General features: G+C 41.6%; 1 protein-coding gene and 1 long non-coding RNA gene across 3 annotated transcripts in view; both read left to right on the top strand.

The window, feature by feature from the left end:
* Positions 1-425: 425 nt before the first annotated feature.
* Positions 426-1,052, top strand: LOC139027833 (uncharacterized). Its single transcript, XR_011479987.1, has 4 exons — positions 426-490; positions 577-618; positions 686-860; positions 940-1,052. It is a non-coding gene; the product is annotated as an uncharacterized lncRNA (long non-coding RNA).
* Positions 1,053-13,254: 12,202 nt separating this feature from the next.
* LOC111965173 (uncharacterized) overlaps positions 13,255-16,463 on the top strand; it is a 33,520-nt gene continuing 30,311 nt past the window's right edge. Inside the window, exon 1 of one of the 2 annotated variants that reach the window (XM_070444027.1) lies at positions 13,255-13,360. The gene's annotated coding sequence lies outside the window, so the exon portion shown is untranslated. The remainder of the gene's footprint in view (positions 13,361-16,463) is intronic. The other variant, XM_070444028.1, reaches the window with a different exon arrangement.

The raw sequence follows: 16,463 nt of genomic DNA, 5'->3' as shown, positions 1-16,463 counted from the left end.
TTAGCAGTGAAAAAGAATACCCACAGACAAGGCACGGGTGGTGGGTCACAAAGGCTGACCTTACCCCAGCAGAGGACATGCCTTGGAGCTAAATAAAGGCAGGCCCGTCTTAGAGGGATCCCTGGGGGGAAAGAGACGAGCATAGGTTCCTCCAAGATGCCACCCGCTTCATTCAAGGTATGTCCTTCCATCTCTACATGGGATACAACCACATTCATATTGAATCAATTTGGACTGTCTGACTTTGGTTTACCTATTGCCTTGCAGTGTCTGGCAGCACTGTGTTCCTGTTAGAGCCACCAGCACAAGCACCAGACGATGCTGATCCAGTGAGTACTCCATCAAAGGCATACTGTAGGCCTGCATGTCTTGTCTACTAGCTTCAATATGAATCCGATTAAATGTGATAGGGTGAAGGCCCAGTGCAGCAGCAACAGCACATGATGATGATGAGGAGGAGACCATCTCTCTGGATTCCAGAAGGCATGAGGTATCATGTTAAGACTATGAAAGTACTATTTACTCTACAATGGTGAGGAGTCTCATCAAAATCAAAAAATCTAATTTCTTTTACAGGACCCAGATGCTATACAGTGGGAAAACCAGCCTGGCAACATAGTGCGTATTAATAAAAGGACACCACATCCTGCAAATTCCAGCTGCGCTAATTGTATTGTGTTCACAGAGCTCACAAGCTATCAGAAAGTTGTATGGCAACCACCTCCGGCGCCAAATAGAAACTGGCAGACATAGACATTCAGTACAAGAAGAAAAAGATGGAAAATCTTGCACTGGAGTCCGAAATAAAAAAGAGGACAATTAGGAAACTGGACCTTGAAATAAAAAAACTTGAGAGGGAGGTGAGATATGCCTTCAATGTACACTGTATGCTAAACTGTAACACAAATGTATTAATCATTATTTTTCTTTCCTCCCCAGCTCCAAGAAGATGACACAGCTCAAAATAAAAATTAGGTATATTCTCGTAAAGTCAAGTGAGCCATGACATATGAGCTCTTATTGTGAGCACACAGGACGGTGGCATCTTTTCTAAGTTTTTTTTTATTTTCCCAGCAATCAGTACAACCAAGTCATCGTTATAAGGCATCCCCTCTTTTGCCCACCCCCCCCAGCACCAGGTGTGCCACTAGCCTATATGAAGGCCCAAAATTGTGTGTTCCTTTCTGCTCTGACAATGGCATGCCCATTCGTGCGAGATGTGGTGGATGAAGAAGCACTTGTGCTGGAGAGCCTTCAGGCGAGAAAGGGTCTTCAGGGACCGGTTGGACCCACTGGCCTTCCCTGATGACCATCTATATGAAAAATACAAGTTTTCTGCAGATGGCATCAGGTATCTATGCAGACTACTGGGTCCCAGGATTAAGCACCGCACTGCACGGAGCCATGCACTGAGTGTGGAGCAAATGGTTGTGTGGCCTTGCGCTTTTTTGCTAGTGAGCCTTCCTGTACTCAGTGGGGATGCAGAACAGCTGAACAAGGCCACAATTTGCCGCACAATAAGAGTGTGTGTCTGGCTATCAAAGCATAGCAGATGTCTTCATCTCCTTCCCTGGCCACAGAAGACTCTGTGACATCAAAGAGGAGTTCTATAGGATTGCAGGTAAGAGATCTACAAATTACAGGACAACTGTTAACACATAGTAGGATACTCATTACTTTGTGTGACAGGTTCCCCAATGTCATTGGTGCAGTGGACTGCACACACATAAGGATAAAAGCCCCTCAGGTGCCATGAGGCCGATTTTTGTGAATAGGAAATCCTTTCACAGCATTTAATGTTCAGGTGAACATAACTTTTTGATATTGTCCATTGACGACACTCTTGCATTGCCAGTGATGTGCATTGATTGGTGAATATTCCTCATCTTATGATTTCAGATGGTCTGCAATGCTGACTGTGTGATCAGCAATGTTGTGGCAAAATGGCCTGGCTCAGTCCATGACTCCAGAATCTTTCGGGCCTCTGAAATCTATCAGTGCCTATCACAAGGTAAGCCACACAACCCCTATTTATAACCATCATGGTGTGTCAAGAAATATCACTGTTTATGAGGTAGTAATGATGAGATTTTGTGTTGACAGGTGATTTCTCTGGTGTGTTGCTGGGAGACAGGGGGTATGGCTGCCAGCCTTTTCTCCTGACACCTTTCACAGACCCCAGGAAGCACAGCAGGCCTACAACCATGCCATGCCAGGACCAGGGCCAGAGTTGAAATGACCTTTGGCCTCCTGAAGGCACGCTTCACTGCCTTCACAAATTAAGGGTCAGCCCTGTTAGGGCATGTGATATTACTGTGGCTTGTGCTGTCCTCCACAATGTGGCCTGCCTGAGGAAGGAGAGGCCCCAGAGTGCCACCAGCCATGGACTGGGACAATCCGGCAATCTTCCCTGATGACGACAGTGGTCGGCTTGCTGAGGGACCAATATGTGTTGAATTATTTTAGTTAGTATGTGTGCTTTCAATTTTGGTTAAATAGTCCTGCGGTGGCGAGGAATTTGGGTTTTGGGTTTTCGTTTTTTGACTAATTTGGCCTCTTATGATGTTTGGGCGTATACTGTGTGTAATACAAGGCTGCAGGGAGGCTACTGCATCCATTCATTTGTCTGTTCAGTTTGATGTGTATGGATTTGTCCTGCATTTATTTTAGTGTGCAGACATGCAGGGTGTGTTATATACAGACCTTTGAATGTGTATGTATCATTTTGTATAATATGCTTGGATTCTGTGCTTTCCATCTTGTAGAGTCACTGTGACTTCAGTTTCGAAAGGAGCTGATGGTTTACCTGCTTTGTTTTGTCCTTATTCAATAAAGGAACATAATGTTACACACTGTGTTTTTATATTCATATGGAATGTGTATTTGTTATATGACAGAGTACTAGGCCACATGAGCGTGCTAGAAAAAGAAGATAAAGTATCAGCAAATTTATGGAGGCTGGTTCTTTCTGCGAAAGCTAACATATGTTTTTCTAGTAATTGTATACATATTGAGCATGCTTATACTTAAGGATAATAATTCTGGGCACATCAGCAATTCTTTGTTTATGACCACTCACTGAAGTACAATTCAGAAATGCCAATCTGTCATTTAACACACTGTCCTCCTTTAAAACAACTGTTACAATATTATGACTTGTGTTTTTTTCCCTCTGTGGCCCTAATATTCTATCATTTTATATATAGCCTTATAGTCTATGGGAAACTGTAAATTATCTAATGATAGCAACATCATCTAAAAATCATTTATCCAAAATCATTGAAATTAATGATCACAAACGTTTAAATAATAACAGTGGGTCTAGTTATATGTGATAACAATGTATAGTGAGCAGTGAAATAACTATTGGTTTCCATTTGTGGTGACTGCTGACTGACATTAGGGATGAGATTAAATAGATCCTGGAATTTAGCCTGGTCTGGAGCAGGCTAGCTCCACAGAATAAATCTCCATGGTAATTTATACCATAACATATCCTCCTGCCCCCTATCCATCTTTAGTGCAACCGGATTACGGATCAATTGAGCCAGGATCACCAAGATATCCTGGCTTAATCCCTTATCCTAGTTTTGTGCAACAGGCCCCAGAGCATGCTGCAATGGATCCACCTGTGGGGTAAATAAAAACAGTAATTCTGAATCATTATCTTGACATTGGGAAAACGTAAATAGGGGCCTGGAGAATATGATGTAGGCCTAGTTAAATTCATTAGCCGTTAAATGCTACCACGTTAATAATCTACTGCCAAATAACGGCAAGCAAAATGAAACGCTACATTTTTATAGGGTATGAGTTGCGTTATGGACCTTGTGATGTCTGAGAACAAGGCTTTTTTATATAGGCTACTAACTATTGGGATTGTAAAAGGCTATGTCACGCGTTATTGGATTTACGCGCCTTATCTGATTTTTTTTTTTTTAAAGAACAGGTCAAGAGAAATAGCACAGGATAATATAAATACAAAAGTCCTACTATAATAGCTTATATTTAACCAATTACACACACTAATAGGATAACGATTAAGCTGAATTAATCATTAATCTTATCAAATTTGATAGAATCATAAATGATGTCGATGATTCACCAGGCAAAATTTAAGTCGTATTAAAATTACGAGTTTAATGCAGGCTAAAATGAATATAGGCATACCCCACGAAATACAGGCTATTCTGCACGGGCTAAAATGTTTTATTTTTTATGTTCCGTTTAGGCTATGCTTTGTCAAACTATTCATAATTTATTCAAGATTTCGATTAGCTACCAAATGGTTTCGGCATGGAATGATATCTCCCCAATATTGGATTCCGTAATTGATTAATCGAGCAGGCTATTGATTTTTTTTCAGGCTTTCTGGGAGCCCCAGGCTATACCATTATTGATACACCCTATTTAGCATAATATTATTCATTGCAATTCTGACTGGCACCCAAGTTCATAGACAATTTTTTTTTAATGAAAGACACCCTAAACGTATTATTTTATGACCTCGGTTTATCATGCGAAGTCAAAAAGAAATAAACCTGTTTAGGCTATTCGATGGAGACCGAGACCTCCGCTGTGAAAATGTCTAAACTTCGATTAAATTTAGTAGGCTAGAATAGGCTACTCTAGATGGCATTATCAAAGACTATGGTAACTTTGTATGGGGTTAGTTTTCACCTTTCCTCTGTGACAGTATTATCGGAGAAAAAGTCTCGGGCTTCTGCGTGCAACATATCTACAAAGTCCAGGGGGCGCCCCGTGCCGCCTCCGGCAAGATGCCGCTCTGGGTGGCGACCCATGTCGCCCGTACCTAAATCCGCTACTGATTTTGTATTAGTCTATAAATAAATCTCTTTGCCAAAATTCGTCATCTCTCCCATGTCTTATTCGACTAGTATTTTTGAAAGTGTATGGAAAATAATTCAGCTATAGTGTTCTGAAATGTTTATTGCTTGCCAACATTTTACTCCCTCCTATATGTTTAATATAACATACCAGAACATACATATATTAATTATTAATTTCGGTTGCCTATCCTGACGTGAAGTTTGTTCTGTAGAAAGTATTTGACTCTGATGTGTGTCACAGAAAGTATTTGACTCTAGCCACCAAATTAAGGAAATTTGAAGGGGGGGTTCTGGGATGGGGGATATTGTTTGATCCTTACATGAAGAGTTGATTGACATTTGAGAAACATCTCCTCCTGGTGTTTCAAATGTACATGGGCATAATAGGCCTATTCATATTAGCCAAAAAATAAAGCTGTATTTCATATAGAAAAGCAGTTCTAAGGGGCTCTTCTACAGGGGCAAGGAATAAAGGCTGCTAAACTTTGTGAGGTGAAAAGGTTGGAACCATAAAGGGTTCTTCTACATGGACAAGCTGAACGACCCTTGGTTTATTGTTCTAGGTAGCACCGTTTTTTTTTCTACGAGCACAGGCATATTCAGGTTTATATAACATATAGAAAAGCTATTGCCTATGTTCATGAGATCAAAAATTAAGTCAAGAACCAACCCTTTGCGATCTTGCAAATATGTTTATTTATGAATACTTTGCATAAAGTGAATAATGTTAAATAGCAATGCAACTACAAAATCATAATTTACTGATTAGCTATTAGGTCTATGTTTATACAGCGCCTTCAGAAAGAATTCACACAAATTGCCCTTTTTCCACATTTTGATGTGTTACAAAGAGGGATTCAAATGGATTTAATTATATACATTTTTTCGTCAATGATCTACCGAAAATAATCTAATGTCAACATGGAAGAAAAATTCTAACATTTGCAAAAAATAATCTAAAAATAAAACACAAAAATATCTTGATAAGTTAAGCATTCAACCCCCTGAGACAATACATATTCGAATGACCTTTGGCAGCAATTACAGCTGTGATTCTTTCTGGGTAAGTCTCCAAGAGCTTTCCACACCTGGATTGTGCAGAATTTTCTCATTATTCTTTTCAAAATTCTTTGAGCTCTGTCGAATTGGTTGTTGATCATTGCTAGACAACCATTTTCAGGTCTTGCCATTGATTTTCAAGCAGATTTAAGTCAAAACTGTAACTCGAGTCAATCTGCGGGGTCACAGGTTAGTCGAGGAAATTGAGGTAATATGTACATATAGATGGAGTTAAAGTGACTATGCACAGATAATAAACAGAGAGTAGCAGCAGCGTAAAAGAGGGGGAGCAATGCAAATAGTCTGGGAAGCCATTTGATTAGCTGTTCAGGAGTCTTATGGGCCTAGACTTGACACTCCGGTACCGCTTTCCATGCGATAGCAGAGAGAACAGTCTATGACTAGGGTGGTTGGAGTCTTCGACAATTTTTTGGGCCTTCCTCTGACACCGCCTGGTATAGAGGTCCTGGATGGCAAGAAGCTTGGCCCCAGTGATGTACTGGGCCGTACGCACTACCCTCTGTAGTGCCTTGCTGTTGGAGGCCGAGCAGTTGCCATACCATACCAGGCAGTGATGCAACCAGTCAGAATACTCTCTGGTGCAGCTGTAGAACTTTTTTAGGAGCTGAGGACCCATGCCAAATCTTTTCAGTCTCCTGAGGGGGAATAGGCTTTGTTGTGCCCTCTTCACGACTGTCTTGGTGTGTTTGGACCGTGATAGTTTGTTGGTGATGTGGAAACCAAGGAACTTGAAGCTCTCAACTTGCTCCACTACAGCCCTGTCGATGAGAATGGCGGCATGCTCGGTCCTCCTCTTCCTGTAGTCCACAATCATCTCCTTTGTCTTAATCACATCGAGGTTGTTATCCTGGTACCAAATTAAAATCAAATGTATTTATAAAGCCCTTCTTACATCAGCTGATATCTCAAAGTGCTGTACAGAAACCCAGCCTAAAACCCCAAACAGCAAGCAATTCAGGTGTGGAAGCACGGTGGCTAGGAAAAACTTCCTAGAAAGGACAGAACCTAGGAAGAAACCTACAGAGGAAGAGCCAGGTCTCTGGCCTCCTCCCTATAGGCTGTGTCATTGTTGTTGTTGTTGTGTCATCGGCAAACTTAATGATGGCGTTGGAGTCGTGCCTGGCCTGCTGAAAGGTGAATTAATCTTCCAGTGTCTGTCTGGTGGAAAGCAGACTGAACCAGGTTTTCCTCTAGGATTTTTTTCTTCTGTTTATTTTTTATCCTGAAAACATCCCCAGTCCTTAACGATTACAAGATACCCATAACATGACACAGCCACCAATATGCTTGAACATATTGAGAGTTTCGATTTGCCCCAAACATAACATGTATTCAGGGCAAAAAGTTAAATGCTTTGCAATTTGTTTTTGCAGTATTACTTTAGTGCCTTGTTGCAAACAGGATGCATGTTTTGGAATTATGTATTGTACAGGCTATCTGCTTTCACTCTGTCAATTAGGTTAGCAATGTGGAGTTAATACAATATTGTTGATCCATCCTCAGTTTTCTCCTATCACAGCAATTAAACTCTGTAACTGTTTTGAAGTCATGGGTTATTGTGTATAGGCCAGTGACAAACATCTAAATTGAATAATTTTACAATTCAGCCTGTAACACAACAAAATGTGGAAAAAGTGTATGCAGTGTATGTATTATAGAGCAGCAGCATTAGATGGTCACTAACTGAATCATGTAACATTTTTGTCCCCTAAAGAAATTCAGCTGATCATGTCGCATTTGAATCCGTGGCCTTTCCATACCATGGTTCAACTCCTGGCACACTTTCTCTATGTATTATAATAAATCTTGCGGACCAGAGGGTGGGAGGGTCCAGAGGGTGGGAGGGTCCCAGAAGGTGGGAGGGTCCAACAGAGGGTGGGAGGGTCCACACAGAAGGGTGGGAGGGTCCAGAGGTGGGAGGGTCAAGAGGGGGGAGGGTCCAGAGGGTGGGAGGGTCCGACCAGAGGGTGGGAGGGTCCACCAGAGGGTGGGAGGGTCCAAGAGGGTGGTCGACGGTCCACCAGAGGGTGGGAGGGTCCAGGAGGGTGGGAGGGTCCAGAGGGTGGGGGGGTCAGAGGTGGGAGGGTCCAGAGGGTGGAGGGACCAGAGGGTGGGCAGGGGTCCGCCAGAGGGTGGAGGGTCCAGTGGGACAAGTACTGGATTGATCAGAGTAGCTTAGTGAGACAACCACCTTTTGTTTTAATCAGTACAGTCAGGTGTCCGAGGCTTGGACACACAACACAGTTATCACAAACAAACAACACAGTTTAACAAACAATGATCTTTATTAGAACATACCAATTCTAGGACAGCGTGGACTCAAGTGAGCGCCGTAATAATATGTGAAAAAGAACATGCTGTAGAATGTGACACGCGCACAAAGGTGAACATGCAGTTACACGGGGAAACTGAGTATCAACAACTCTGGAAGCATGCAACTTCAATGCAAACAGGGTTTAGCTCAACACACGACGTCAAGAAAACCACGACAGAAGATAGTGATAGCGTCAAATAGAATCAAAGGCCCACACATTATATCAAATCAAGTTTATTTTAATTCGCCCTTCGTAACATCAGCTAATATCTAAGTGCTGTACAGAAACCCAGCCTAAACCCAAACAGCAAGCAATGCAGGTGTAGAAGCACGGTGGCTAGGAAAACTCCCTAGAAAGGCCAAAACCTAGGAAGAAACCTAGAGAGGAACCAGGCTATGAGGGGTGCGCAGTCCTCTTCTGGCTGTGCCGGGTGGAGATTATAACAGAACATGGCCAAGATGTTCTAAGTGACAAGCATGGTCAAATAATAATCAGGAATAAATGTCGTTGGCTTTTCATAGCCGATCATTAAGAGTTGAAAACGCAGGTCTGGGACAGGTAGGGTTCCATAACGCGCAGCAGAACAGTTGAAACTGGAATAGCAGAGGCCAGGTGGACTGGGACAGCAAGGAGTCATCATGCCGGTAGTCCTGACGTATGGTCCTAGGGCTCAGGTTCTCCGAGAGAGAGAAAGAAAGAGAGAAGGAGAGAATCAGAGAGAGCATACTTAAATTCACACAGGCAACTGGATAAGACAGGAGAAGTACCAGATATAACCAACTGACTCACCCCCGACACATAAACTACTGCAGCATAAATACTGGAGGCTGAGACAGGAGGGGTCAGGAGACACTGTGGCCCCATCCGATGATACCCCGGACAGTGCCAAACAGGAAGGATATAACCCCACCCACTTGCCAAAGCACAGCCCCGCACCACTAGAGGGATATCTTCAACCACCAACTTACAATCCTGAGACAGGCGAGTATAGCCCAAAAGATCTCCACCACAGCACAACACAAGGGGGGCGCCAACCCAGACAGGAAGATCACGTCAGTAACTCAACCCACTCAAGTGACGCACCCTCCTAGGGACGGCATGAAAGAGCACCAGTAAACCAGTGACTCAGCCCCTGTAATAGGGTTAGAGGCGAGAACCAGTGGAGAGAGGGAACCGGCCAGGCAGAGACAGCAAGGGCGGTCGTTGCTCCAGAGCTTTCCGTTCACCTTCACACTCCTGGGCCAGACTACACTCATCATATGACCTAGAAGAGATAAGTCTCAGTAAAGACTTAAAGGTTGAGACCGAGTCTGCGTCTCTCACGGGTAGGCAGACCGTTCCATAAAAATGGAGATCTATAGGAGAAAGCCCTGCCTCCAGCTGTTTGCTTAGAAATTCTAGGACAAGTGGAGGCTGCGTCTTGTGACCGTAGCGTACGTGTAGGTATGTACGGCAGGACCAACTCGGAAAGATAGGTAGGAGCAAGCCCATGTAACGCTTTATAGGTTAACAGTAAAACTTGAATCAGCCCTTGCCTTAACAGGAAGCCAGTGTAGGGAAGCTAGCACTGGAGTAATATGATCAAATTTCTTGGTTCTAGTCAGGATTCTAGCAGCCGTATTTCACTACACTGAAGTTTTTTAGTGCTTTATCCGGGTAGCCGGAAAGTAGAGCATTGCAGTAGTCTAACCTAGAAGTAACAAATGCATGGATTAATTTTTCTGCATCATTTTTGGACAGAAAATGTCTGATTTTTGCAATGTTCGTAGATGGAAAAAAGCTGTCCTTGAAACAGTCTTGATATGTTCGTCAAAAGAGAGATCAGGGTCAAGAGTAACGCCGAGGTCCTTCCCAGTTTTATTTGAGACGACTTTACAAACCATCAAGATTAATTGTCAGATTTAACAGAAGATCTCTTTGTTTCTTGGGACCTAGAACAAGCATCTCTGTTTTGTCCGAGTTTAAAAGTAGAAAGTTTTCAGCCATCCACTTCCTTATGTCTGAAACACAGGCTTCTAGCGAGGGCAATTTTGGGGCTTCACCATGTTTTACAGCTGTGTGTCATCCGCATAGCAGTGAAAGTTAACATTATGTTTTCGATAACATCCCAAGAGGTAAATATATAGTGAAAACAATAGTGGTCAAAAACGGAACCTTGAGGAACACGAAATGTACAGTTGATTTGTCAGAGGACAAACCATTCACAGAGACAAACTGATATCTTTCCGACAGATAAGATCTAAACCAGGCCGAATTTGTCCGTGTAGACCATTTTGGTTTTCCAGTCTCTCCAAAAGAATGTGGTGATCGATGGTGTCAAGGCAGCACTAGGTCTAGTAGCACGAGGACAGATGCAGAGCCTCGTCTGACGCCATTAAAAGGTCATTTACCACCTTCACAAGTGCAGTCTCAGTGCTATGATGGGGTCTAAACCAGACTGAAGCATTTCGTATACATTGTTTGTCTTCAGGAAGGCAGTGAGTTGCTGCGCAACAGCTTTTCAAAAACTTTTGAGAGGAATGGGATTCGATATAGGCCGATAGTTTTTTATATTTTCCGGTCAAGGTTTGGCTTTTTCAAGAGAGGCTTTATTACTGCCACTTTTAGTGAGTTTGGTACACTCCGGTGGATAGAGAGCCGTTTATTTAGTTCAACTAGGAGGGCCAAGCACATGAAGCAGCTCTTTCAGTAGTTTAGTTGGATAGGATCCAGTATGCAGCTTGAAGGTTTAGAGGCCATGATTATTTTCATCATTGTGTCAAGAGATATAGTACTAAACACTTAAGTGTCTCTCCCGATCCCAGGCCCTGGCAGAGCTGTGCAGATCCAGGACAGCTAAGCCTGGAGGAATACGCAATTTAAAGAGGAGTCCGTAATTTGCTTTCTAATGATCATGATCTTTTCCTCAAAGAAGTTCATGAATTTATTACTGCTGAAGTGAAAGCCATCCTCTCTTGGGGAATGCTGCTTTTTAGTTAGCTTTGCAACAGTATCAAAAATAAATTTTGGATTGTTCTTATTTTCCTCAATTAAGTTGGAAAAGTAGGATGATCGAGCAGCAGTGAGGGCTCTTCGATACTGCAGGTACTGTCTTCCAAGCTAGTCGAAAGACTTCCAGTTTGGTGTGGCGCCATTTCCGTTCCAATTTCTGGAAGCTTGCTTCAGAGCTCGGGTATTTTCTGTATACCAGGGAGCTAGTTTCTTATGACAAATGTTTTTCGTTTTTAGGGGTGCAACTGCATCTAGGGTATTGCGCAAGGTTAAATTGAGTTCCTCAGTTAGGTGGTTAACTGATTTTTGTCCTCTGACGTCCTTGGGTAGGCAGAAGGAGTCTGGAAGGGCATCAAGGAATTTTTGTGTTGTCTGAGAATTTATAGCACGACTTTTGATGCTCCTTGGTTGGGGTCTGAGCAGATTATTTGTTGCGATTGCAAACGTAATAAAATGGTGGTCCGARAGTCCAGGATTATGAGGAAAAACATTAAGATCTACAACATTTATTCCATGGGACAAAACTAYGTCCAGAGTATGACTGTGGCAGTGAGTAGGTCCAGAGACATGTTGGACAAAACCCACTGAGTCGATGATGGCTCCGAAAGACTTTTGGAGTGGGTCTGTGGACTTCTCCATATGAATATTAAAATCACCAAAAATGAGAATATGATCTGCTATGACTACAAGGTCCGATAGGAATTCAGGGAACTCAGAGAGGAACGCTGTATATGGCCCAGGAGGCCTATAAACAGTGGCTATAAAAAGTGATTGAGTAGGCTGCATAGATTTCATGACTAGAAGCTCAAAAGATGAAAACGTCATTTTTTCTTTTTGTAAATTGAAATTTGCTATCGTAAATGTTAGCAACACCTCCGCCTTTGCGGGATGCACGGGGGATATGGTCATATAGAACTAATAAATCCATATAGAACCCAGCTCACTTTAAGCCACACAGTCTGCAGTACTGTTCTGCCTGCCCCTCGTAACCCACACTGTCATTTAAATGGCTATGGACAAACTGGGACATGGATATAACAATGAACATTTAAATGTTGCATTTAAAAACACTTTGCTTCTCAAGGTGACGGACCCCCTCTTGGGGTCTGGGTGTGTGCAACATCTTTGGGCCCTGCAGTAGATGCACATCTACGGTGCACTGAATAAGCTACAAAAAACCTGGACAGAAGCAACAGCTAGGCTATACTCGGTTTCAGGTTAATCACTGTGAATCCAGGAAACCAAGATGGCGAAGACAAATGCAGCAACCTATGCTCCCACCTCCAATTGACTCAAATGATGTCAGAAGCTTCTAAGCCATGACATCATTTTCTGGAATTTTCCAAGCTGTTTAAAGGCACAGTCAACTTAGAGTATGTAAACTTCTGACCCACTGGAATTGTGATACAGTGAATGATAAGTAAAATAATCTGTCTGTAAACAATTGTTGGAAAAATTACTTGTGTCATGAACACAGTACATGTCCTAACTGACTTGCCAAAACTATAGTTTGTTAACAAGACATTGGTGGAGTGGTTGAAAAACGAGTTTTAATGACTCCAACCTAAGTGTATGTAAACTTCCGACTTCAACTGTATATAGCTTCTTACTTTCTCCAGTTGTTTTTATTTCTTATTTTTATTTCTTGTGTGTTGTTTTAACATATTAAATGTTTTTGTGCTACATTGATATTGATTACTACATTGTTGGGTTTGGAGCTTGCAAGAAAGGCATTTCACTGTACTTGTGCACGTGGCATACAAAGCTTGAAACTTGAACTGCGGATACTTGCAAGGGTTAAAGAGCCCAATATACATCAAAGCACCAGCTCCCCCGCCAAGATCTTCCTGCACTCTCGGCTCTGCCTTATATCAGTCTCTCAGAGTCCCGGGCAGAGTTTAGCAAGCAGGAGCAGGTATGAGCCATTCGTTCAGTATTTGGACATGTCTTTCCTTGAAAGCTGTCCTACAGTTTCATCACAGTATGACACCAGATAAAGGGGCGTGACTACTTTAGGGGTGGGCAGAGGAGAGGTAAAAAAACACAGACAACTGTATTCTCTCATGTTTGAACCTGACACAGCAAGACAGCAGCCATTCCTGAGCTAACCTGACGGAGTTATAGGTAAGGATCATGTTATTTTAAGGTGATATAAACTGTATTTGATTAACTTCCCATTTCTAACCAGCATTAAGTTAATCAACTTTGCTTTTGTAAAGTAGAACAAAGGAAATTGTGATTTTGTGTGTTGTATCAATGTCCAATTAAATGTAAGTATCTACTAGAGAGGAGTGCAAATGTTATTGCCTATCATGAGGCATTAAAAACACATGTATATCCGGTTTCTAGAGGTGTCAGCGTAATTTGCCCAATGTGGCCATTCGTGTAAAGGCAAAGTCAGGAGAGCTGCACATTGCTGGGGGGGAAATCATTTTCATATTCTGCATACTTACAGAGCCTTTAGAAAGTATTCACACTGCTTGACTTTTACAACATTTTGTTGTGTTACAGCCTGAATTTAAAATAGATTAATTTAGGAAAAAAATGTCACTGTCCGACACACAATACCCCATAATGTCATAGTGGATTTCTGTTTTTTGACATTTTTGCAATTGATAAAAAATGAAAAGCTGAAATGTCTTGAGTCAATAACTATTCAATTAAGTTCAGGAGTAAAAATGTGCTTAAGTCACATAAGTTGCATTGACTCACTATGTGTGCATAATAATGTTTAACATTATTTTTGAATGACCTCATCTCTGTACCCCACACATACAATTATCTGGAAGTTTCCTCAGTGAAGCAGTCAATTTCAAACACAGATTCAACCACAAAGACCATGAAGGTTTTCCAATGCGTCGCAAAGAAGGGCACCTATTGGTATATGGGTAAAAAAAAAAAGACAGTGAATATCCCTTTGAGCATGGTGAAGTTATTAATTACACTTTGGATGGTGTATCAATATTCCCAGTCACTACAAAGATGCAGGCATCCTTCCTAACTCAGTTGCCGGAGAGGAAGGACACCGCTCAGGGATTTCACCATGAGGCCAATGGTGACTTTAAAACAAGTACAGAGTGTAATGGCTATGATAGGAGAAAACGACTGATGATGGATCAACAACATTTTAGTTACTTAACAATACTAACCTAATTGATGGAGTTAAAAGAAGGAAGCCTGTACAGAATAAAACATATTCCAAAACATGCATCCTGTTTGCAACAAGGCACTAAAGTAATACCGCAAAATATGTGGCAAAGCAATTAACATTTTGTTTGGGGCAAATCCAATACAACACATTACTGAGTACCACTTTTCATATTTTCAAGCATAGTGGTGGCTGCATCATGTTATGTGTATGCTTGTAAATGTTAAGGACTGTGGAGTTTTTCAGGATAAAAAAGAAACGGAATGGAGCTAAGCACAGGCAAAATTCTAGAGGAAAATCTGGTTCAATCTATTTTCCACCAGACACTGGGAGAGTCATTCACCTTTCAGCAGGACAATAACCTAAAACACAAGGCCAGATCTACACTGGAGTTGCTTACCAAGAAGACAGTGAATGTTTCTGAGTGGCCGAGTTACAGATTTGACTTAAATCTACTTGCAATTCCATGGCAAGACCTTAAAATGGTTGTCTAGAAATGATCAACAAACAATTTGGCAGAGCTTGAAGAATTTTGAAAAGAATAATGGCCAAATGTTGCACAATCCAGGTGTGGAAAGCTCTTAGGGACTTACCCAGAAAGACTCACAGCTATAATCACTGTCAAATGTTATTCTACAAAGAATTCACTCAGGGGTGTGAATACTTAGAGATACGTATTTCTGTATTTCATTTTCAATACATTTACAACATTTATAAATAACATGTTTTCACTTTGTCATTATGGGATATTGTGTGTGGATGGGTGAGAATTGAGGCTGTAACACAACAAAAAGTCAAGGGGTGTGAATACTTTCTAAAGGCACTGTACATGCTCATAGTTTAGCAATTCCCTCTTTGCTTGAATAGCATGAGCTATGAATTCATTATTGTAATGTGTTGTCACTCCCAACATAAGATCTTTTCAAGTAATTGTAGTGGGAACAGAAGTAGGGACCACAATATATTTCATGGCAGGCCACAAATGGTACCTAAAAGGTATTTAGCTATCTTGATGTCTGTCCCTCAGACAGCTTTGCTCCTAAACATCATAATCTACACTGAGTGTACAAAACATTAGGAACACCTTCCTACTGCGTTTCACCCCCTTTTGCCCTCAGAACAGCCTCAATTCGTCGGGCATCCACAGGGATGCTGTCCCATGTTGACTCCAATACTTTCCAATACTTTCCACAGTTGTGGATGTCCTATGGGTGGTGGACCATTCTTGATACACACGGGAAACTGTTGAGTGTGAAAAACCCAGCAGCGTTGCAGTTCTTGACACACTCAAACCGATGCACCTGGCACCTACTAAACCAACCCTTCAAAGGCACTTTCATATTTAACTTGCCCATTCACCCTCTGAATGGCACACATACACAATCCATGTCTTATTTGTCTCAATGCTAAAAAAAAATCCTTCTTTAACCTGTCTCCTCCCCTTCATCTACACTGATTTGAAGTGGATTTAACAGTTGAACTCAAGAGATTCATAGCTTTCACCTGGTCAGTCTATGTCATGAAAAGAGCAGTTTTGTACACTCAGTGTATATTGTTACTATGCCAATGAATGACAAATGGATGTCACACAACACAGGATGTGACATTTGTTCCTGTGTAGAGTATGAAATAACCTGTTTTACAAATTTTACCCCGCTGGCATAAATAGGGTACTGCTCTATCTGGGAGTGCCTCAATTATAGTTTGGTTGGTTTTGAATGGATTAGAATACCAGTTTAAATTAACAGAATTTCCACCTTACTATAGGAGAAACTGGAATTGTCCGAATACCCATACTACATACAGTTGAAGTCGGAAGTTTACATACACTTAGGTTGGAGTCATTAAAACTTGTTTTTTCAACCACTCCACAAATTTCTTGTTAACAAACTATAGTTTGGCAAGTCGGTTAGGACATCTACTTTGTGCATGACACAAGTAATTTTTCCAACAATTGTTTACAGACAGATTATTTCACTTATCATTCACTGTATCACAATTCCAGTGGGTCAGAAGTTTACATACACTAAGTTGACTGTGCCTTTTAAACAGCTTGGAAAATTCCAGAAAATTATGTCC

The sequence above is a fragment of the Salvelinus sp. IW2-2015 genome, linkage group LG6.1 (assembly GCF_002910315.2).
Source record: "Salvelinus sp. IW2-2015 linkage group LG6.1, ASM291031v2, whole genome shotgun sequence".
Classification (NCBI taxonomy): Eukaryota; Metazoa; Chordata; class Actinopteri; order Salmoniformes; family Salmonidae; genus Salvelinus; species Salvelinus sp. IW2-2015.
This window is presented reverse-complemented; position numbering and strand designations above follow the sequence as displayed.